The sequence below is a fragment of the Mus caroli genome, chromosome 8, assembly GCF_900094665.2.
Source record: "Mus caroli chromosome 8, CAROLI_EIJ_v1.1, whole genome shotgun sequence".
Lineage (NCBI taxonomy): Eukaryota > Metazoa > Chordata > Mammalia > Rodentia > Muridae > Mus > Mus caroli.
Genome location: NC_034577.1, coordinates 58,096,970 through 58,122,290, shown reverse-complemented (window position 1 = coordinate 58,122,290; position 25,321 = coordinate 58,096,970). Strand labels below are relative to the sequence as shown.

The 25,321-nt window shown below is 38.5% G+C and overlaps 1 protein-coding gene and 1 non-coding gene across 4 annotated transcripts in view; one reads left to right on the top strand and one right to left on the bottom strand.

Annotated features, from left to right (window-relative positions):
- Positions 1–25,321, bottom strand: part of March1 (membrane associated ring-CH-type finger 1) — a 781,857-nt gene that overhangs the window by 733,081 nt on the left and 23,455 nt on the right. The window lies entirely within an intron of this gene.
- On the top strand, positions 535–643 carry LOC115031884. Its single transcript, XR_003837518.1, has one exon. It is a non-coding gene; the product is annotated as a U6 spliceosomal RNA (small nuclear RNA).

Here is a 25,321-nt window from a genome sequence, read left to right as displayed (position 1 = left end):
GGCCATCACTGGAAAGAGAGGCCCATTGGACTTGCCAACTTTATATGCCCCAGTACAGGGGAATGCCAGGGCCAAGGGGTGGGGGTGGTTGGGCGGGGGACTGGGGGGGGAGTGTATTGGGGACTTTTTGGATAGCATTGGAAATGTAATTGAGGAAATTACCTAATTAAAAAAAACATTAATACATTTTAATTGTAACTTTTTTTTATTTTCTGTATCAAACAATTTCCCTTTGATAGATATTCCAGAACATTACCAAAAGAGAAAAGAGATGATTGGTGACCGGAGATGTTTGCTGTATAAAATTAAAGATACCATTGGCATAGGAATGGATAGTCAATGAAAGATTCATCCACAACACATACCTGTGAACAGATATGTACATACATACATATATCTGTGAGTATTTATTTGTGCACATACATTTATTTGTACATCAGTATTTGTAAAGCTGTAGTTCAATGTGGTTTTTCAAGTATAGTTTCTGTATCAAGACTATAACATACCAGTTACATATTTTAAAAGTTTTCATTGGTGTTCACTTCAACAGCACATATACTAAAATTGGAACAATAGAGAGAAGATTAGCATGGCCCCTGAGCAAGAATGACACACAAATCTGATGGAAATATCTTCCATGATTATGGATTGGCAGGATTAATATAGTAAAAATGGCTATCTTGCCGAAAGCAATCTACAGATTCAAAACAATCCCCATCAAACTTCCAACTCACAGAGTTAGAAAGGGCAATTTGCAAATTCATCTGGAATAACAGAAAACCTAGGATAGTAACTATTCTCAGCAATAAAAGAACCTCTGGTGGAATCACCATCCCTGACCTCAAGATGTACTACAGAGCAATTCTGGTAAAAACTGCATGGTATTGGTACAGTGACAAATGGATAGATCAATGGAATAGAATTGAAGAAACAGAAATGAACTCACACAACTATGGTCACTACTTGTCTTTGACAAAGGAGCTAAAACCATCCAGTGGGAAAAAGACAGCATTTTCAACAAATGGTGCTGGCTCAATTGGCAGTTAGCATGTAGAAGAATGAGAATTGACCCATTCTTATCTCTTTGTACAAAGCTAAAGTCTAAGTGGATCAAGGAACTCCACATAAAACCAGACACTGAAACTTATAGAGGAGAAAGTGGGCAAGAGCCTCAAACATATGAGCACAGGGGAAAAATTCCTGAACAGAACACCAATGACCTGTATTGTAAGATCAAGATTTAACAAATGGGACCTCATAAAATTGCAAAGTTTCTATAAGGTAAAGGACACTGTCAATTAGACAAAATGGCCATCAACAGATTGGGAAGCATTCCAAATTCTTTTTTTTTTTAATATTTTTTTATTACGTATTTTCCTCAATTACATTTCCAATGCTATCCCAAAAGTCCCCCATACACTCCCTCCCACTTCCCTGCCCACCCATTCCCATTTCTTTTGGCCCTGGTGTTCCCCTGTACTGGGGCATATAAAGTTTGTGTGTCCAATAGGCCTCTCTTTCCAGTGATAGCCGACTAAGCCATCTTTTGATACATATGCAGCTAGAGTCAAGAGCTCCAGGGTACTGGTTAGTTCGTAATGTTGTTCCACCTATAGGGTTGCAGATCCCTTTAGCTCCTTGGGTACTTTCTCTAGCTCCTCCATTGGGAGCCCTGTGATCCATCCAATAGCTGANTGTGAGCATCCACTTCTGTGTTTGCTAGGCCCCAGCATAGTCTCACAAGAGACAGCTATATCTGGGTCCTTTCAGCAAAATCTTGCTAGTGTATGCAATGGTGTCAGCGTTTGGAAGCTGATTATGGGGTGGATCCCTGGATATGGCAGTCTNTAGATGGTCCATCCTTTCNTCACAGCTCCAAACTTTNTCTCTGTAACTCNTTCCNTGGGTGTTTTGTTCCCAATTCNAAGAAGGGGCANAGTGTCCACACTTTGGTCTTCATTCTTCTTGAGTTTCATGCGTTTAGCAAATTGTATCTTATATCTTGGGTATCCTAAGTTTTTGGGCTAATATCCACTTATCAGTGAGTAGATATTGTGTGAGTTCCTTTGTGATTGTGTTACCTCACTCTTAAAAGAGTTTTAGCCAGGCAGTGGTGGCACACGCCTATAATCCCAGTACTTGGGAGGCAGAGACAGGAGGATTTCTGAGTTTGAGGAAAGCCTGGTCTACAGAGTGAGTTGCAGAAGAGCCAGAGCTACACAGAGAAACCCTGTCTTGAAAAACCAAAAGAAAAAAAGTTTTAATCACACCTATATCTCATTCCATGTGCAACCCTAAATTTTAACTACTGTATAAGCCTTTTAAAAGTTGCAAAGCAATTTAAGTCTCAAACAAAAGAAAATATGTTCCATTGAATGTTCACAAAAAAAAATGGTCATTGTAAAATAGGAAATGCACAAAGTACAACAGAGATATATTCTATTTTTAAATTACCAAGTAACACGTGAAATATAGCATAAAGTTTGATTGATACCTTGTGGTAAGAGGAAAAGTTAAAACAAATTTTAAGGGCTGGTGAGTTGGCTCAGTGGGTAAGAGCACCCGACTGCTCTTCCGAAGGTCCAGAGTTCAAGTCCCAGCAACCACATGGTGGCTCACAACCATCCGCAACAAGATCTGGCGCCCTCTTCTGGAGTGTCTGAGGACAGCTACAGTGTACTTACATATAATAAATAAATAAATAAATCTTTAAAAAAAAAACAAATTTTAAAGTAACATCTTTTAAGAATTAAAAATGTCTTAATAGGCAAGTGAGATGGCTCAGTGACTAAAGATACTTGCCTCCAAACCTAGCAACCTGAGTTTGAGCCCCACAGAATGGAAGGAAGGAATCAATTTCCATAGGCTGTCCTCTGACTTTCATGCATGTCGTATCATATGCACACATGCACATATAAATCAGTAAATGAAAGAGTGAATGAATGAACAGATAAATATATACAATAAAGTTGTGAAAGTAGAAAATTTTATAGTTAAAAACTCTTAAGTCTTAAAAAACTATAACATGATGTGAAGGAAATTCAAAGCACCCTCTTAAGAGTTGATGCTAATTTAAGGACAAATGGAGAAAATTGGTTCAGGAGTTAATGAGTAGAATAAGCACCAGAGCATATAGAGAGAATTCTGAGTCTCTGACAACATGAACATGAGACAGAAAGCTTTGATGTCAAGGAATGAATGGCTGAGTTGCCTACTCTTCAGTCCAGGATGGTCTGAAGATCATAGCTCCAGGGGCAGAAAGGCTGCTCCAGTGTCCTCTTGGCATTCAGAGCCAGAAGAAATAAAAGCAAAGCAGCAATGATGAAAATTCCTTTTAATACTTGATGTCTAATTTTGGGAACCCACAAAATCAGCAACAAGTTTACAATGAATAAATTCTTCTGATCCAGTACCTGAAAACCACAGGCATACATTCTTTGAAATGGGAATGAGATCTGAGCTCACTAGGCATGGCCAGTGTAAGCTGTCTGTGCATAATCCAGGAACACTTGCTTACTCCACAGTGAAGCATCAATCTGATCGAAGACGGACAGAGGTCATATCCTCTCTTAGAGATTCTACATCTGCCTGGGGGAAAAGCTGTGAGTTTATATGCAGATAGATACTTTAATAAACAATGCTGATTCTCATACCTAAAATATTAAAGAGAAAAATTATTCTAATAATTTGTTTGCTGAGCGATACTAAAATTTTAACAACACTACAAATGATTAGATTTTTTTTAAAAAAGGTAATATCTTTAAATTTACTATTTGAATATATTTACATTCCCTACATGAAACAAAAGCAAAACAAAACAAATGAAAACATCATTTAGAAAATGATCCCGAACATATCAGAGAAACCTTCTTTGTTGACAAGAGAACAACAAAAGCTTACATTCTACTTAATTGTTTCCCCTGCTCCTGATATTAGTGTCTTACCTACTAATGGTGCTTATCCAACAAGCAAAAATTAACTTATTCCCTTTAGAAAACAAAATACTTCTAATTCATTCAACTTGGCAAAGTTAGTATAACTTTCACTAAAACTAAGCTCAGGAAATGGCACTCTAAAAAGTCTCTGTAAGTATCTGTTAAAAGCTGGAAAAAACCCAGATGTCCCTCAACAGAGGAATGGATACAGAAAATGTGGTACATTTACACAATGGAGTACTACTCAGCTATTAAAAACAATTAATTTGTGAAATTCGTAGCCAAATGGATGGATCTGGAGGATAGCATCTTGAGTGAGGTAACCCAATCACAAAAGAACTCACGTGATATGCACCCACTGATAAGTCGCCATTAGCCCAGAAACTTAGAATACCCAAGATACAATTTGAAAAATACATGAAAATCAAGAAAGAAAACCAAAGTTTGGCTACTTCGTTCCTCCTTAAAATGGAGAACAAAATACCCATGGAAGGAGACAAAGTTTGGAGCTGAGACGTAAGGAAGAACCATACAGAGACTGCCCCACCCAGGGATCCATCTCATAATCAGCCACCAAATGCAGACACTATTGCATATACCAGAAAGATTTTGCTGACATGACCCTGATATAACTGTCTCTTGTGAGGCTATGCCAGTGCCTGGCAAATACAGAAATGGATGTTCACAGTCATCTATTGGATGGAAGACAGGGCCCCTAATGAAGGAGCTAGAGAAAGTACCCAAGAAGCTAAAGAGGTCTGCAACCCTATAGGAGGAACAACTATATGAACTAACCAGTACCCCCAGAGCTCGTGTCTCTAGCTGCATATGTAGCAAAGGATGGCCTAGTTGACCATCATTGGAAGGAGAGGCCCTTGGCCTTGCAAAGATCATATGCAAGGGGAATGCCAGGCCCAGGAAGTGGGAGTGGGTGGGTTGGGGAGCAGGGCAGGGGGGAGTGTATAGGGAACTTTGGGGATAGCATTTGATATGTAAATGAAGAAAATATCTAATAAAAATTGTTTTAAAAAGTCTCTGTAATAGGAAGGAAATGAAGATGAAAACTACAGGGTGTGGTTGAAGGAATCATACAGGAAGAAACTGGGTACCCTCAGTGTGAGTTCTAGAACTAATACCCCTCTAAGTAGTGGGCTCATGGGACCAAAGTAAAGAAAGGAAGGCATTTTTACTGAATTTAGACATTTACAGTAGACCTGACCTTGAATGTAAGAAGGGACAGGCCTGATTTGGGATCCTAAAACTTGGTGTAAAGAGGGCATGCATTTCCCATATTCTGATTAAGTGAGCATTTATGATACAGTCTGCATGGATGTGAGTCTTGTAACACTACAGCTGTGCTTGAGAAGTTCTGCAAGTTGGCTTAACAAGGAAATGTTTTCCATTTGTTGTTTTATCAGTAGCTGAGTCTTGCCATTGCTTCCCAAATTTATGATATTGAACATACAGATTTTAAATATATCTAATGAATTGTCTACCAGTGATGTAAAATACCTGTGCTTTCTACCAATATGACATAAGAAATGGAAGATTTAAGGGGATTAAAAAAAGAAAGTTGGTCATGGGTTATCATTATTAATTTTGTATAACAGATTTAATTATCATTAGAGTATATTCATTTCTGCATGTATAAATGAAAATTTATACATACTCATATATACATTGCATATACCTAGTGAAATAATAACAGGATATATAAAGTTTTCTAGATAAATATTTATTTTCTACCTCAAACAAGTAGTTGACAGCAGAGTTGACACATTTCAGTGAGCATTAATGCAGTCCTTTACTGTACAGAGAGACTCATGGGATATAAAATGCCTAGGGACTATCTTCTAACCAGAACACCAAAGGAAAAGTGATACTTCCTTAGAAGATGAAAGATTAAACATGCAAATTAGTCCTCTGTGTATTGCCAGCCTGCCTATCATTTAGGGCAATGCAAGCTAGATATGAGCAGGTAATAGGAGTGTTGTAGTAATTATCTGTATTTGGTTAGAGTAACAAAAGAGAACAGGAAGATGGCGACAGTAACCAAATAGGATTTTGCTTTGAGGGTTATTTCCAGAATGTAAAATATCCACTGTAAATGAATGCATCATCCTTAATAGTCCCAGAGGATCCAATTGCCCTTTCAAATAAGATTCTCTGTTCTATTCATTTTTTATAGTACATAGCTAGGGTTAAATGACAAATTTTCCTTTAATTTTGTTCCCATTAGTGCAAATATTAACATTTAAAATATTGCATCCTAGTAGAAATAATCTTAAAAGAAAATTCTCATCTAAGAGAGGAATTGCTTACCCTTATGTCAAAAATGTGCTTACTTTAGTGATAAAAAGTTGCCACTATTGCTTTCTTCTCCTTGTTGGTATGTCATGGCAAGCAATCTTTCAAAAATTAGAGGACAACTATTACCAGACTGTAAGCTTTTATCTGATATTCTTTGGGGGATTAAAGGCAAAGGTTATGTCTCATCACATGAAAGAAAAGCAACAGCAAGCCAGTTAAAAACCTTTCTCTCCTACAAGTATGTGATGTATTTCTATTAACTGTATCTTAAATATTCAACAGGATTCTGTCTACCCATCTTCCATAGCATAGTCTCATTATAATAATTTCCCAACTTCTGATGACATTTAGAAGGAAGGAAAAAAAGACAGAGAGGAAGAGATGAGAGAAGAGAATTGTAAACAATTGAATTAATTTTTTTTTTGCTTAAGTTACATTTTGTGTGTGAATATGCACAGTACTTGCCACAGCATACATTCTAAGGTCAGAGGACAACTTGCAGGACAGTCAGTTAATTCTCTTCAGTTATCATGTGGACATTGAACCCATATTGGAAGCCTTGGTGGCAAGTATCTTTTCCCTTTGAACCTTCTCACTAACTCCTTGGCATTGAGCACAATAGTAGTTAGCTATAGACAGCCATCATTAAGATGGAAAACTAGGAAGATAATGCCAGGACCTCACAAAAAGCATTGGTGCCCATAACTACTCAGGAATGAGTACAGCCTTGAGGATGTCTGTGAGTCCATTGAAGATGTGCCATACTGTCTGAAAAACAGTAACAGCAAATGTGAGAACAAAGTTTGTTAACAAAGATGGTAAGACCTGCATCCTCACTCTACCAAGAAACATAGTTTAACATCAGGAAAGGCTTAGACTCACTACCTTCCAGGAGTCAAAGTGAAGGCATTGAAGGAGCTCTTGAACACCCAGACACACAGGACAGTGCTCAGAGATAGGTCACTCTTACCAACATCTATATCATATTGATGTTGGTGATAGGTGTGAGCTGATAGGAAAGAATAAACCAAGAAGAAAAACTGAAGACCCACTAACTCCTCTTCAGAATTCATTCAAAAGTCTAACCACAGCCACCAAGGACCCATTTATTCAGATTATAACCCCCCACCCTAGCTACCTAACCATTTCAGTGTTCCATATACTTCCTCTCTTTCCCTTCCTGTACTGTCCCCAGATGGCAAGCAAGTCTTTATAGAAAGCTTACAAATATTGCAGTCACCCTACTTGACTCTTCTTGAGATAAGGCACACCAATGGGCATTTGAGGCACCTTTGCTGTGGGAACTTCTGTTCAGGACTTTTATGATGAAGAAGATGTAAACAATTCAAAGAAATACTTTCCCCAGTATCTTAGTCAGGGTTTCTATTCTGCACAATCATCATGACCAAGACGCAAGTTGGGAAGGATAAGGTTTGTTCAGCTTACACTGCCACATTGGTGTTCATTACCAAAGGAAGTCAGGACTGGAACTCAAACAAGTTAGGAAGCAGACGCTGATGCAGAGACCATGAAAGGATGTTACTTATTGGTTTGCTTCCCCTAGCTTGTTCAGCTTGCTTTCTTATAGAACTCAAGACTACTAGCCCAAAGATGGCAGCACCCACAATGGGCCCTCCCACTGGATCACTAATTGAGATCTTACAGCTTTATCTCATGGAGACATTTCCTCAAGGGAGGCTCTTTTCTATGTGATAACTCCAGCTTGTGTCAACACATAAACCAGCCAGTACAATTGACCCCTTGTCAACTTGACACACAAACACATCACTATTAAACCTAACCCTTACTTTCTTACTCATCTCCAAGATCTAAATAACTTTAAAAGTCCCACAGTGTTTACATATTAAATTTTCAATCCTTTTAAAATATCAAATATTTTTTAATTAAAAGCCTTTTAACTATTGGCACCACTAAAATACTTCACAAGGGAAAAATATCAGGGCACACTCACAATCAAAAGCAAAATCAAACTAACCATCCAATGTCTAGGACCCACTCACAATCTGGGCTCCTCCAAGCGCTTGGGTCACTTCTCCAGCTGTGCCTTTTGTGACACATGCCTTATCTTCTAGGCTTCAGATGTCTGTATTCCATTGCTGCTGCTGTTCTTGGTGGTCATCTCATGGTACTGGTGCAGATGCAAAACATTGCTATCTTCTGCTACAACTAGGCTTTACCACTAGCCTTTCATAGGGTCTCTTCATGGTGCCAAGCCTCAACTCCTTTGCATGACCCCTTCAGTTCTGGGCCATCAATTGCAAGTGAGGCTGAGCTTTCACCAGTGGCCTTCCATTGCCTCTCACAGTGCTGAGCTGCAGCTGCTGTTCATGACCCTTTCATGCCTTCAAAATCAGTACCAATAGGGTGACTATTACACATTATCAAGTTCAACGGCAGCATGAGGTACAACCTTGGCTATCTCTGGAATACAGCCTCTTTGTGCTCTCAGAAAATACTTCCCAGAAGATTTCACCCCAATGATGCTGGTCTCTTTTTAATCACAGCTAATTTCTCAGTTTCAGCTAAAGAACATCAATAGTTCCATTAATGCAAAGGTTTCACTTTTGTAGTTCTAGTATCTTGTTAATCACAGCTGATTCTTCAGCCCCAGCTAACCAAAACCACAGAATCTTCACAATCAAAACAGCAAGCGCCCTGATAAGAGTCTTTAGCCTTCCCTCTGAAATTTCACAAACCAGGCCTCCATCGTTTGCACTGATTTTAACATTTTCTTTCAAGGTCCTACATTCCATGGAGCTCTTAACACCCAATGGCTTTTCTAGCTCAAAGTTTTAAAGTTCATCCACTGCCCTCCCCAAAACATGGTCAGGTTGTCATAGGAATACCCCACTATGCTGGTACCAATATGTCTTAGTAAGGGTTTTTATTCCTGAACAAAACATCATAACCAAGAAGCAAGTTCGGGAGAATAGGGTTTATTCAGCTTACACTGCCACATTGCTATTCATCACCAAAGGAAGTCAAGACTGGAATTCAAAAAGATCAGGAAGCAGGAGTTGATGCAGAGGCCATAGAGGGATGTAACTTACTGGCTTGCTTTCCCTATCTTGCTCAGCTTGCTTTCTTATAGACCCCAAGACTACCAGCCCAGAGGTAGCAGCACCTACAATGGGCCCTCCCACCCAATCATTAATTGAGAAAAATGCCTTACAGATGGATCTCATGGAGGCATTTCTCCAAGGGAGGCACCTTTCTATGTGGTAACTCCAGCGTGAGTCAAGTTGACACACAAAATCAGCCACTATACCCAGGAAGAACAACCAAAGTAGAGTAGGTACATCCATTGAAAAGGTCTTAGTTCCTCAGAATTCCTAGCTTGACTTTCAAGAAATGTTTTCTCCAAAGCCTATGAGTGAAGACTGTAGAAGATGGCACTTTAAATGAAAAAACCCACAACACAAGATTAAAAGAAGAAAAAAAAATAAAATCAAAATATTAGCTACAAAATAATACAGTGTTTCTGTGTGTCAGCTTCAAATGAATGAATTTGTTAACTCCCTGACAAAGAGTTCAAAGGAATCACTTTAAAGATCCTAAACTATCTACTAGATCAGATTATCAATAAAATTAGGAAAATAATTTACAAAATAAATGGTATAATACAAAAGCATAAATCATAAGATAAAAATAATACAATAAAAACAAAAACATATGTAAGAATATCAACAACAGAATTCAATAATTAAAAGAAATAATTTAGAATATAGCAAGAGGCATTTAAATTTTGTTAATAAAAGAAGAAAAGATAAAAGAAAGTATTGAAAAATAAGATAAAAACCCTACAGGACTTATTTGACAACCTCAAAAATCATTATGGTAGCATATTATTTTAAGAAGACTGACAATTTAGGCAATTTATTTATATAAATAATGGTTCAACCTCCTAAGAGAAACACAAAAATCTCAATCCAGAAATTAAAAAAATCCCCAGTAAGATTCAACTTAGAGAGAGGCATTATTATCAAAATTTCCAAAAATACAAATACAAAGAAAATCTTGGCAGCTGCAAAATAGAGAAGGACTCATCATGTACAGGGATTCTTACAAGGCTGTCGATATACTTTCTGGCAGAAACAAAGATAAGGGTCTGCTTTATTTAAAGCACTGAAGGGAGGAAATTGCTAACCAAAAGTTCTTCCACTGGCAAAACTTTCCTTCAGACCTGGAGGAAAGAGATAATGCCTGCAACATGGTAGAAAGAGAAGCCTTTGACTCTCCCCTAGCTATAGGTTCAATAAATATTTGTGGATCTATTTCCTGTAGAAAAAAAAACATATGGAAAGATCTGTGGGTTCAGAGAAACTAAAAATATCCACATAGAGTGAGGGTGCTTGGCTGGAGTGGGTTTAGGCTCTAATTACATTCCAAGGAATTCCTATCCCTATCTTAGACATCCTTGTGAACTGAGTTTTGATCTAACAAGCATATGATCTTAGCTGTAAGGTCCCTCACGGGTTAGTTATTAATACAATAACTCTAGGAGGAGATGGTATTAAACAGATGTGAATCTTTTTAGTGCTAAATTTTAAAAGTAGCAGTTTACATAAGCATTGAAGCAACTTTGGGCTTTATCACCTGGAAAATAAGAGTTTGTTTATCTGTTTGCTTGTTTGTTTTTCAATGCACATTCATCTCTCTGGAGGAAGTTGAGGAAATCTTCCCATGAGTCCTTGATGTCCTGGTTTCTCAGTAACATCCACTGGGAAGCTTGAGGTGCAGAGTAATATTAGCCTACCAACAGCTGAACAAACACGCACATCAGCAATTCCTGTGCCTTCTCCCCAGGTTTAGTCACAGTGATAACTCCAAGTCTATTAATCCTTCCCAAAATAACATTGTCCACACACCAAGGACCATACGTTTACGACTTCTATGCAAGACACAGCATTTTATACCTCCTAGGTACTCAACCAATTGGACTAAGTAATATCGCTTCCTGTAGAGAACATAAAAGCTGTATTGGAGTATGGAGAATATGTTTGTGCCACTACAACTGATCTTTTAAAAGATGGCCTAAAATAGACATGTAGAACTTCCAGACCTACTCTCCCTTGAAGAAGTGTAGAAAAGAGATTTGGAAGTCATGCTCTCATTTTCTTACAGGCATGGTATAGCTCAGAATTCTGCATAGAAGCCTGGCATTTAAACAAAATAACTGAACAGCAAGTTAGGCTCTAAGGTTTTTTCTCTAAGTCTTTCCTTCATCCCACCATCTCAACTCTATAATTTATACAATTTTGCTTACTCTTTTGAGTTTCAAATCCTAAGTGCCATAAAAATCTAGATTCCATGCAAGGAATTGTTTCTTTAACACTTTAGTTACTGAATTGGATGAAGGATTTTACTACTATGTGACCTTATAATGTAGATGATAAACAGCGGAGTGTAAAGGGGGCCTACTTCGTCAAGTACTCTTCTCTGAGAATAGTGAAGAGTTAAACTTAGCGGGGTACTTACCACACATCCTCCAGCCAGCTTGGTGACAGTGATTGAGGGATGGACCTTATACTCAGCTTTAGTGTAAAACCAGAGGAACCACATAAGCAAACTCTTCAAAGTTTTCAGCTAAGTCTAGAAATCCCGGGGTCCCCCTTGCCAATACCAATGTTCTGGTCTCATTTTGGTACACTAAAAAGTAAGAAACAGATATGTTTTCTAAATTAAACAGCAACCTACTTCTTCAGAAACTACCCCATGAGGAATGTAGAAATATGATTTACTCAAAAGTGGATTCAAACAGTACTTATAAGGATGTTTATAGAGATCAAAAAAACACTGAAAGAACAAAGAATTTCAGGATAAATTAAAAACTAAGATATCAAACATAAACCACAGAATAGAAGAATCATAACTATTTAAAAACCCAGTAGATCAAACACAAGGAAGGATTAGTAGTGTGGAAGGCAGGTTTATACAAGATAATCTGGAGAACAAACATTTATGGAAAAAGTGAGAATAGATTGAGACAGATAGGACACTATTCACCATATCAATATAAGCCCCACTGACACACACAAAAGATAAGAGACACACAAAAAGAGTAGACAGTATATGTAAAAGAGTAATGCCAGCAAACACAATTAAGGAGACTGAAATTTGCAGCCAAGAACAACCAACAAGTGCAGTCTAGAGAGATCTGAAGTGAGACATCATAATCAAGTTCTCTGAAGCTAAAGAAAGGGAGATTTGAAAGTTGCCTGAGAAAAGAAAGCACCTAGCAACAGAAGCACCTCCAAGGATGGCCAGTGGCTTTTCAGCCAAATCCTTCTAGTCCAGGAGGATGCTCAACAATACACTCAAATTCTTCAAAAGGTATTTTAAACCGCCAACATGATACTATAACCAATGACCTCATCTTTCTAAATTGAAACTGAAGTAAGAACTTCTAGAGGCAGTCTCAGAGTTTCTTAACACTAAATCCAACCTACAAGAAACATGAAAGAGAATCCAAATTATAGTTTGAAGATTTTGTGGTTGGGTTGGTATCCCAATCCCTCCATTGGAAGTCTTGCCTGATTACAGGAGATGACCAGTTCAGGTTCCATATCCCAATATTGCTAGGGCTCTTAGCCAGGGTCAACTTCATTTATATAGGGTTTTTATTTTGTTTGGTTGGCTTTGGTTTTTTGTTTTTGTTTGCTTGTTGTTTTGCTTGTTTTGTTCATTTTTTGTTAATCTAATTATGTCCTCAGACAGGAAAGTAGAGTGACCAAGGATATGAAATTGAGGGAAGTGAAATGAAGTCGATCAACTATTTCAAAGTTTCCATTATAAGATCAGAAGTTCTAGGGACACAACATACAGCACAATGTCTACAGTTACTAATAGTGGACTGAGATAAAAGTCTCTGAGATTGTATGTTTAGCATCATCACCACACATAGCATGGTAAGGATGTGAGATGATGAGTGTGTCTGTCAGCATAACTATGAAAACCACTCAGCCTTTATTCATATTATTACTTTAAATATGGGCAGATATTATAACTCAGTATCACCTCAGTAAAGATGAGGATTTTATTTTTAATTTTTCCTCCTGCTTTTCCTCTTCTTCCCCTTCCTCTTTCTGTTTTCCTATCTTATCTCCACCGTTGCCTTCCCACTATTTTCATATTTTCTTTCCCTTTTTTTGAGACAGGCTCTTATGGAATAATCTAGGCTTTCTTTAATTTTATTATCATGTGATCCTCTTGCCTCAGTGTCCTGGGTTTGCGGGTACACAGCACCCTGCGTAGCTAATTCTTTTATTAATAGCAGGGGTCCCCCGTGTTCAAAGGTTTCTATAATTTACCTTCAATCTTGCTGCTGTTTGGTGACAGAGAACAGGCAAGAAAGAGAGGACAGTGTAAAACTTATATTCCCTCAAATATACTGCATGTGGTGGAAAGCGTTTGACTGCTCATCACCTCTGAATATTAAAAGGGTAGAGCCTATCTTCAATGCTCAATTTGGTTATCCATGTATTTCTCTTTCTTTGCTAACACTGTCCTCCATTACTTAGGTGAGGGAGTGAGACAAACAAGGGTGATGGAGGCTCTAGAATGATCACTGGCCTGAATGGTCTGGGATCAGATGTGAATGTGAAACCTGTGAAACACATTACTCCACCTGCTGCTATTCAGATGTCACCTGCCAAAACCTCTTCTCATCCATTAATACCCCTACAAAAATGAAACTAAAGATAGCAAAAAGCTCACCCATTCTCAACAGACCTGCCCAGATACTATACATTAAGAGCACTGAAAATTAAGTCTTTGCTCTCTGTACTTAAAAGCTTCTATTTTAAATAACTAAAATAAATTCATCCTTGTCCTCATTAATTAAGTTCCCCCTTTGGCAAGGAACTAATTGGTTTTCATTGTCAAGCATCTGGATGGTTGCTAAGTCTCCAACCAATGACTACAACTTCATCTTCTTGTATCCTGTTTCATGTAGCTATAGCTCTGTTCCTACTCTGCTGTGAATTATTTTGAATGTTAATACTTAGCTTTAGATTCTCAAATCCATGTGTTTTTTTAATCTGCTGCTATATTTCAAGTTATTTCTTTTATTTTGCCAACTTCCAAGTTACAGGATCTGATAAAGCATTACAGATATCAGAAGTTCTCTGACAAGATTAATAGAAAACTTATGAAAACTTGTGTTCATGTTTCACACAATAAAATTATTCACCTGATTCTTTTGCTGTGATTAAATAAATGAATCAGATTAGATATTTATATAAGATATATGTTTAACAGCATGAATTCTTGTCAAGCCAATGCCTCAGGCCTGTTGAAACTAAGAGCTGAGATAGCAAATATGTGGTCCATGGCCTGATACTCCCTTGAGTATCTGAGCTGAGACTTTGTTCTCATTATCTCTCAGTAAGTGAGCTTAGAAAATGCCCATATAGATCTGGATGCAGAAAATGATTCTCTTGGGAACTGAGTTCAAGTAATAAACAGACAAAAGAAATATTAGAGTAACTAAAAATGTATTTCGTATGAATGTACAGAAGTTGGATGTTATTAACTAGATGGATTCTTTGCCACAGTAAAAAAGCTAATTACTACTTACAGCTCTCTACAAATCAATATTTCATGAACAGGAGATTGGCATTAAAGTGCATTGTTCATGTGTTCATATATGTTCACTCTGTGAAGAATAATGTAACAGAAAGAGCAGCAGGCCCTGATGACCAAGACCTCAGCTGCTCACTCTTGGCATCTGAAGTACCACAGAACCAGGGAAGGACCCTGATTAATGCCTGCACCTTGCATACAAATTCGTAAATGTAAACAGAAATGTATAAAAATGCTGTCTTCTCCTTTCAGGGATGATGATAAGTCACTTTTGAAAGATCACATTATTGTATAGCCCCTAGCATCAACACCTGCCCTGAAGTTATAGCTTCTTACATGAACGTGTGTGTGTGTCTGTGTCTGTGTGTGTGTGTGTCTGTGTGTGTCTGTGTGTGTCTGTGTGTGTCTGTGTGTGTCTGTGTTTCTTTGTGTGTGTGTGTGTGTTCTGTTGAGATCATAGACCAGCATCCAGATTTACATGCTAGAAAATGAGTTTATTTTACCCTGGTACTCATAACTGGGATCAAAATGGAACTTTATTTTCTTGATGTTCCCCAATAATGCTGAACTGAATCAGACACATAATGGGTTTCAACATCACTCAATTAATAAATAAAGAAAACACAAAAACATAAGCAAAATAGGTTGTGAGAAACACTTTGATCCTCTGAAAAAATGATATTCTTTCTAGTGTTGACAGTCTTTTTCAGATATCCTTTTATGATTTAAGTATCAGTTTCTACTCTCAGAGATGACAGATTTTTTTCTTTGTGCCCCCCCCCACGCCAAGTACTGCTAAACCCGATTGCCTCTGCTGATGTATAAGGCTGAGAAATTGCCTACAGAGGTGAATAATGGCAATCAAATTGGTTCTTGCCAGAAACAAGTATGTCTGTTCAACTAAATGACTGGTGTGGTGTTCAATCACCACACGCAACCAAAAAAGCCTGTGGTACTTCTTATGCCATGTTGGATTTTATGTTTATTCCCCCATCTTGTTCCCAGCTGTTATTTCCTCTTAACTGACAGATGTGAAATAGAGGAACTTGCTCCATCTCCCAAATTTATATAGTATGTCAGCTATGATGCCAGTTTATTTTTCTTAAAACAACTGAAACAAACTCATATTCCCTGCCTCACCACACCATCCACAACCTCATGATTAACTCCCTAATACATTGTAGATGATCCCTAAATGCTTGCAACATTTAATGATACACAATGGAAAATAGTACTAGAGATAACCGCTACTTATGGCATCTATGATCACCAAGACGTTAATGCACTCCTCGAGTATCAATTCAGAGGTAGTGGGTTATAGTGGAAACAAGAGCCAGGCTGTTCAGGGAACAAAATAATGAATACCTATTTTAGAATAACTAAACTGAGCACAAAGTAATTGTTTTCATGACATTTAATGAAACTTATATTTTCATTTTGTCTGCATGTAGCATCTAAAAGTTAGCCTTTTTCAATCCAATTAGACTTTAAATTTTTTATTTTGTGAAGGGAGAGAAGGTGGAATTAAGTAATCATAAATTAGGTGCAAAAGAACACATTTTGGTGGATGGGAGAGGGAGATGACGTGAATATTTCTATAATTTCCTAAAAGCAAGTCGATGTGGAAGAGCTAAGGTGATGATATTCTGTAGGAAAAAGAATTTGCTCCATTTTCATTGTGAGAGATAAGTCTTATGTCACAGTATTGGGTTTGTTCTGTGGCTTCTCATCAGTCTTGACTTATAAGCTGCCTTTTATGATTGGCCGAAGGGGAGAAGAAACGGAAGAGTTTTACTGTAGTTGCTTGCACAATAAGAAGTAGACTAGCTCTAACCTATTAGTATTTATCTATAAGAGTAAGATTTTCTGCTTTAGGCAACAATAGTTGAAATTTATCTAATCATAACTTTATTTCATTTCATAACTTTTATTTGATCCAGAAAAACCGAAAACATGAATACGCCTCAGCTCGGTGAAGGTGGGTGTTGGTGTGTACAAGGAATCTCAAAGTCCAAACATGTGGCTTCCCTTCCCCCAGCCTGGAACCTGCCTGCTCAAGGGTGGAGCTACCGGCTCATTCGTCCTGCCACGCCCACTGCTGGAACCTGCCTTTGCTGCCTGGAGGCACACAGGTGTTCGTCCTGCTACTGGACCCTGAGTTACTTGGCGGGAAATTGGGTTCCCTCCCCCTTCCTTTATAAACTGAGTGTCTGGAAATATTAAATTGAGTCTTGATCAGAATGTTGTCTTGACTCCATTGTTTCTTCCGCCCGTCTAGTTACCTCTCTTTCAGCCTGAACTGCCATTTTCAGTTGAACCGTTCGTGTTGTGGACCGCGGGCGGGCCGCAACACAAACACATCTTGGTTCTTTTCCATACAATGGGAGACCCTTATCTTAAAGCCATGAGGCTCTAACTATAGGGACATAAGATCTATGTATTAGAAAATTTAGTCAAGATACTTTTACATCCCCTGCTTGCTTGCTCACTTTCTTCCTTTATTTTTTTTGTTAATTATCTTCATTTTTTCTGTATTTATTTTTTATTTAATTTTTTAAATTTTTGACACTCCATATTTTATCCCCCCATCTACCCTCCTACTGTTCCATATTCCACACCTCCTCCCCACTCCCCTGTCTTCACATGGATGTCCACACCCCACCCAACTTGATCCTTAAATTCCCTGGGGCCTCCAGTCTCTTGAGGGTTAGGTACATCATCTCTGAATGAACATACCCCAGAAGTCCTCTACTGTATGTGTGTTGTGGGGCTCATAACAGCTGGTATATGTGGTCTGTTTGGTGGTCCAGTGTTTAAGAGATCTCGGGGATCCAGTTAATTGATACCGCTGGTCCTCCTACAGGATCACCCTTCTCCTCAGCTTCTTTCAGCCTTCTCTAATTCAACAACATAAGGGGTCAGCTGCTTCTGTCCATTGGCTGGGTGCAAATATCTGCATCTGACTCTTTCAGTTGCTTGTTGGGTCTTCCAGAGGGCAGTCATGATAGGTCCCTTTTTTTTCAGCACTCCATAGCCTCAGTAATGCCTGCTCAGGGAGGTCTTGGGACTTCCCCTTGAGCAGGAACCCACTTTGGGCCCATCATTGGACCTTCTTTTCCTCAGGCTCCTCTCCATTTCCATCTCTGCAATTCTTTCAGACAGGAACAATTATGGGTCAGAGTTGTGACTGTGGGATGGCAACCCCATCCCTCACTTGATGCTCTGTCTTCCTGCTGGAAGTGGGCTTTATAAGTTCCCTCTCCCTTTTGTCCCTCATTTCATCTAAAATCCCTCCCTTTGAGTCCTGGAATTCTCTTACCTCCCAGGTCTCTGGTGCATTTGAGAGAGTCCCTCAAACCTCCTATTTCCCATGGTTGCCTGTTTCCATTCTTTCTGCTGGCCCTCAGGACTTCAGTCATTTTCCTTCACCCAATACCAGATCAGGTTCCCCTTTCTCCTGAACTCACCCTGCCCTCTGAGTCCAACTTCCCTCCCAGGTCCCTCACTTCCTCCCCACTTGTGATTGCTTTCTTCTCTCTCCCAAGTGGGACTGAGGCATCCTCACTTGGGCACTTTAACTTGTTGAACTTTTTGAGTTCTCTCAACTGTATCTTGGGTATTCTGGGTTTTTTGTAGTTGTTGTTGTTGTTGTTGTTGTGGTGGTGGTGGTGGTGGTGGTGGTTTTTCTTTTTCTTTTTTTTTTTTTTGCTAATCTCCACTTATTAGTGAGTGCATACCATGCATGTCCTTTAGGGTCTGAGTTACCTCACTCAAGATGATATTTTCTAGTTCCATCCATTTGCCTACAAAACTCAGGATGTCCTTATTCTTAATAGCTGAGTAGTATTCCATTGTGAAAATGAACCACATTTTCTGTATCCATTATTCTGTTGCGGGACATCTACATTGTTTCAAGCTTCTGACTATCACAAATAAGGCCACTATGAACATAGTAGAACACGTGCCCCTGTGGCATGGTGGGGCATCTTTTGGGTATATTCCCAAGAGTGGTATAGCTGGGTCTTCAAGAAGATCTATTTCCAATTTTCTGAGGAACCTCCAGATTGGTTTCTAGAGTGGTTGTACCAGTTTGCAATCCTACAAGCAATGGAGGAGTGCTCCTTTTTCTCCACATCCTCTCCAACATGTTGTCACCTGAGGTTTTGATCTTAGCCATTCTGATTGGTGTCATGTGGAATCTCAGAGTCATTTGATTTGTATTTCTCCAATCACTAAGGACTTTAAACATGTCGTTAGGTGCTTCTCAGCCATTTGAGATTCCTCATTTGTGTATTCTCAGTTTAGTTCTATACCCCATTGATATAGAACTTTTTGATTGAGTTGTTTGGTTTTTTTTGGTGATTAACTTCTTGAGTTCTTTATATATTTTGGATTTAGCCCTCTATTGGGTGTGGGGTCAGTGAAGACTTTTTTCCCAATCTGTAGGTTACCGATTTGTCTTATTGTCTATGTCCTTTGCCTTACAGAAGCTTTCCAGTTTCATGAGGTCCCACTTATCAATTATTGATCTTAGAGCATGAGCCATTGGAGTTCTGTTTAGGAAATTTCCCCCTCAGCAAATGAGTTCAAGGCTCTTTCCCACTTTCTCTTCTATTAGATTTAGTATATCTGGTTTTATATTGAGGTCCTGGATCTACTTGGACTTGAGCTTTGTACAAGATGACAAATATGGGTCTATTTTCAGTCTTCTACATACAGACAGCCAGTTAGACCAGCACCATATATTGAAGATGCTTTCTTTTTTATTTTCTGTATACTTCACATAGCACAAAAACAAATAATTTCTATGACTTAGAATATCATATTTTAGTGAAGACGGTCAAAATAGCCAACCAAAAATACTTTGAAGTTCTAAAACTAAACAAACTTTGTATATAACTAACTGTCTTACATCTTACAACTGTCTCACAGTGTCATTCTTCCTCTCACATAGTGACCATAAAATAAATGCTGCTAACTGCCCAGTGCCACTATAGGCAGGAAGCATTGGGCAGCCTATCTGAAGCAGTGCTGGAGAGCTCCCCTGGTGGTGAGAATAAGAGAGAGCCAGTGGGCTGACCACCTCAGCTGCATCCAGGCCCAGATCCAGGGCTCTGAATTGCCTACACCATAATCTGTATCATCAGCAAACAGGTGGGATGCTTGAAAGCAGGAGTCATGCTGATCCAAAGCTTCAGGATCTCCAGGGCAACAGCAGGGTAACCAGGAGGAGTCCTAATGAGAATCCAATGTTGTTGGTGTCACAGAAACCAGAGATCTCAAACCAAACCAATGATTCATTGGTTTACAATGATCATTTGCATGTGGAGATGTGTGGACAGAGGGAGTATACTGGTGGGACTCAGTGTGACATAGTACAGCTTCCACATGAAATGTTTACTATGCTTTGGTTTTTGGATGTTGTTTATGTGTTTTATTTTGGGGCAGAGGTTGTAAAAGAGAAGCATATAAATGAGGGAATGGGGAGATAAGCAGGACTGGGTGAATGAGGGGAAATTCACAAAGAATCAATTTAAAGAGTTTTTAAAGAAAAAAATTAAGATTGTAGCAGAAAATATGAAAATTCCTGCCTTTACTAGATCTGTTGACTCAGATCTGCCAATCCACTGTCAGCTACTGACGTGTATCTGCCCCACTTTACAAGTTCCTGTCCAGCTTCTTAGTATATTATACTGATCTTGTAAATGCCTCTGATTTGCAAACTGTCTCTCTACTTCTTAAAGCAAGATAAATCTAGGCACTCCAGGAGGACTTTCTCCTACTCATGTACCACCAGATCCAACCCTGCTTAGCCACTGAGATCACATGATTCTAGATGCTTTGGGGACAGCATGGCACACGTTTCTGCTCTAGCCTCTGATAACACAAGAACAAGAAGAAAATTACACCTGTAATTAATTAAGGTAACTTTAGAGAACAGAAGTTTGCAAAAGACTCCAAGAACATTTTATAAGATGCGAACACCAGATTCACTAATGGAGGGGGAGGGGTATCATCAGCATATAACAGCTTACAAGGAGGGGAAAGTCTTTCATGTACAGAAATATAAATTGAAAAGTAACATATAATATTGTATCTTCATGTTGCTGAAAAGGCTTGGAGTCATTTTAAATGCAGAAAAGATTGTGAAAACTCACAGCTAAACAAACTTCTACCCAAATTGGAATTTCATTGTGTCTATCATATGCCAATGAAGATTTGGATCAAACAAGCTTTATTTTACTAACTATAAGATATGTACACCAGTACATATCTCAAACTTTGTGTGCTAAATTAGAGATTTTCAATGCATTTAACATGTACCCATGTGTGTGACAAGCAAACAAATATTTAAACGAACATTCATGCATATATTTTAATAACCTTTAAATAGATAAGCTATCATGACTTTTGTGATCATGGTACTATAGGTATATTACCACTAATCCTGGGTGTATAATGGTTTAACTATGACAGGTTTTAGTACAAAGGCTTATATGTTGTCAGCTTGGTCCCCATATTGTGGCACTTTAGAGAGCTGAATCACTATGACATTTTTGAACAGAAACTGGAAAGCAGAACTGAATTGGAAGAACCTAGACATGGGGACCATGTGGAACAGTGTATTTGGTTCCTGGCCCTTTCTCCCTATCTTGTTCTGTGATTCCTTGTTGTTATGAAGCGCCATAACCTACCACATCTTTTTTGCTATGATGCCCTATCTTACCACACATGGGCACACAAACAATGAAACCAGGTGACAGCCAATTGAAATTTCTCAATCAGGTCAAAATAGTTCCTTCTCTCCTTATTTCCTAAAATACTTTGTCCCCTAAACAAAAAGAGACAAGCACACTGTACAAAAAAAATCTATGCCTAAAAGTCATGTGTGTTAATCAAGTTTTATGAACCAAAGTCTAAGATATCATCTACTGTCCTTAAGAGAGCTCTGCCTCAAGCTCTTACTAATATTTGCTTTCTTCACTTCAGCCATGCTGCTGCTGTAAAAATGCTTATGACAAAAGACAAATAAATGTGTTGTTTGGAATCTTGAGATCAGAAGCTCAGACAGCTTCCTCTGAGAAACAATGCTGAGGTATCCTGGGGTTCCAAAAAGGCTTGTTAATCCTACAAGGATCAAAGGAAGAATCTCCATCCTGGACTAGTTCAGTATTCAGTATCCTTTAGTATTCCTTGGACTCGGGTCCCTCTCTCCATCTTTGAAGCCAGTCTGTTTCCTCTGGCAACACACAATCACATCTCTATTCTCATTTGATCCCAATTGATTTTTATTGATGAGCCATTTGTGACTGCAGCTGGTCAATTCAGATCTCCTAGAGGAACCCTTCTCAAAATCCTTAATCGCAGCAGCAGATGCCCTCTCACATATCACAGGTTATAGGCTAATATGTGAAGATTTGAAGGGGAAAGGGGGCATTATTTAGGCTCCCTTTGTATAAGGTAGAAATACTGGTAAAACTACACTAAAAACTATAGTGTAGCAAAACACATATAAGGGAATGCTGAGCATGGTTCCATCTGCTTCCCATGCAGAAGTAAGTAAAACCATGTATTGAGTGACTGAAGATTCAGAGACACAAATGTGAGTCATTTTGCCATGAGCACCGAAATGTCAATTGGTAAAACTCAGAATTGTAAAAAGTGAACTTCTTAAAATGTCATCCCTAGCATTCAGGAAAACAAAAGCCTGCACCTAAGGTCTTAGTTTGTACAAAATGTTCTCTGTGAAATACTTTCCCCAGAAGCCTTAGAAGAAAAGGAACATCCATCTTTTACGAGACAGTAACATCAGGGTCTGTTTCCATCACAGTAGTAACTTGTCGGTGCTCAGATGACAGGTGACAAAGTGAGAATCACAGGAAATAGAGAAAGATTGCAGAACACACACACACACACACACACACACACACTGTGAGTCTACTTCCTAATAAAATAAAATATGGATGATTTTTCTCCTGGAAACCCATCCCCATCAGCCTGCATTATACTTCTAGAGGCTAGCATGGAAGCTAGAGCAGTTTCCTCCACAGCAAAAGTGATGCTCATAGAATTGAACTTAGAAACTGCTAAGAGCTGTGTGTCAGGAACACCAGTATCCTTTTAGGATACCTTGAAACAGATGCATATTATAGCAGACGTCTTAAAACAGACAATGTGGCTGGGACATAAATGCAGTCAACTCTGAACATGACATAGCCAAGGCTTTGTTTGTAACAGGGTAAGAGTGAGAAAATGTAAGAAGCCTTGCCTCTGATTGAGAAAATAACTGTGGGATTAGATGCAGAATACTGTGCACTTTAAAACAAACTGTCCTAAAAATATCTGAAACTAGTTTTGAAAGATAAGTTACATTTTCAACAGGATTGTTGCCTGGGGGCATACATTGTGGTACAGTGAGAGAAGACACTGCTCTTGGTAAATGGCAGTTGGTGGATGGGGCTTGTCATTTATGTAGGGTAAAGTTGATAACATCATTGTATCTTAAAGCACATGGAAATGAATTGACAAAATTAATATGATTCCAGGAAGATAAATTATCATCTCTAGATATTAGACTAGTTTCAGAACAGTCTATCAGATAGAAACTTCTGCAGAGTAAAGCTTTTAAGAATCCACTTTATCTTGGTTACTTTTCTCCCTGCTATAGCAAAATGAAACCAAGAAAGGAAGGGAGCATCTATTTTGGCTCAGAGTTTGGCCAGATACAGCCCATGGGGAGAGAGAAGACATCAGGGTTAGGGCATTAGGTCACACATCCAGAGTCAGTAAGCAGAGAAAAAATGAATCTTGCTGCTCAGCCTGCTTTTGCCTTTACTCCTGGTTTTTGTTTGTTTGCTTGTTTCTTTTCTTTTCCTTTGTTTTAGTTCAGTTTTAATTTTTATTTATTCTTAGAACTTTTCATATATGTGCATATACATATGAATACACCATACATGTATGGTGTATGGTGACCATATCTACTCCTTCTCATTTAGTGAATGCCAGCCTTTTGTATGAATTATAGTGGAACTAATAAAACCCACCTATTTGAGCTGGATGGGTGGTTCTGTGGTTAAGACGCTGGTCTTTCATAGGACCCCGATTTGATTCCTGTAACCATGACACCACTCTAGTTCGAAGGGATCCAACTCTCTCTTCTGGCCTCCACAGGTATGCATGCATGTGAAACAGATGAGTGTGACTCAAATAAAATAATTTCTTTTTAAAATTCCAGACATAGAAGTTCCCACTTTCCAATACTCTGATCACTTGTATTAGAACAATAGTGTGTTCTGTTCCTAGTGGCCCATGATCCATCTATAAATAGAACTAAGGAGAGAATTACAGGTGGTAACCTGTGCTCTATATAGTACAGTCTGTGCTTAGAAATGCTTTTTAAAATTTATTCTATATTAGCACATATTAATTACACATAATAATGTGTTTCATTCTGACATTTTGTATTTGCAATGTAATATTCACTTAGAAATTTTGAAAAAAGTCACTAAACTTTGCTACTCCAAAAAATTTGCTGGTATAGTAAAAATAATAACTCCAAAGATGCCTAATTACTTCCTGTTGGTCAGAAATCTCAGCTTGCAGCATCACAGAAATGCTGAGTTTCTTTTGTAGTTGACAATGCTGTCTAATCATTTTAACTGTTTCTGGGATGGGCATTCAAAAGCTTTGCACCGGTCATGTCATGAGTGAGACCTTCAGATGTCACCACAGACTTTATAAAATGCCAGCCTCCACTCAGAAGGAGTGACTGAAGCCTCGGACTTGATGTGTCACAGAAGCAGTACTTTGACTGAAAAGCTTCCCATCAGACAGACCTAATGAAGTTTGCTCAGAGCCTTTAAAGGTAACAACAACAACACTGCTAAAGATGGTGCCAGTGAGAGGAAAAAGGAATTCTACCCAGAACATCAGTTTGTGAATACACTGCTTTTCCTCAGAAGCAATGCACACATGCAATGACACACATCACTGGACTTAACCAAGCACTGACAGACACAGCATGAATGTCTGAAACTTTTGAGCAGCCCCTAACAGCTGGGTATAATGGAACTGGATGGCTTTTCTATACAATAAACATTGTATAAGAAATATTTACTTTGAATTCCAAAAGAAAAAGGGAGAAGAGGAAGAAGATAAGAAAAGAGAAGCTTTCATTTTAAATCATTAAAGGTGAGGTTTTCAGGGTTAGGAAAAGAAACTCCTTTCTTAGATTTGTTGAAATGACAAAATGTTTTATGTTTCTCCAAACATTTTAAAAAGAAACTGCCATCAATACAAAATAAATAAATAAATGAAACAAACCAACTGACCTTTGGGGCCTATTCTACACTTCTCTTTTTATTTTCAGTGCTCAGTGGCTCGATGTCCACTATAAACAGTCCGGACTGTGAGGAGGTAAACATCTTCACCTTCTGCTTGACTGGATGTGCCTTCACCTGGATGGTATTCCT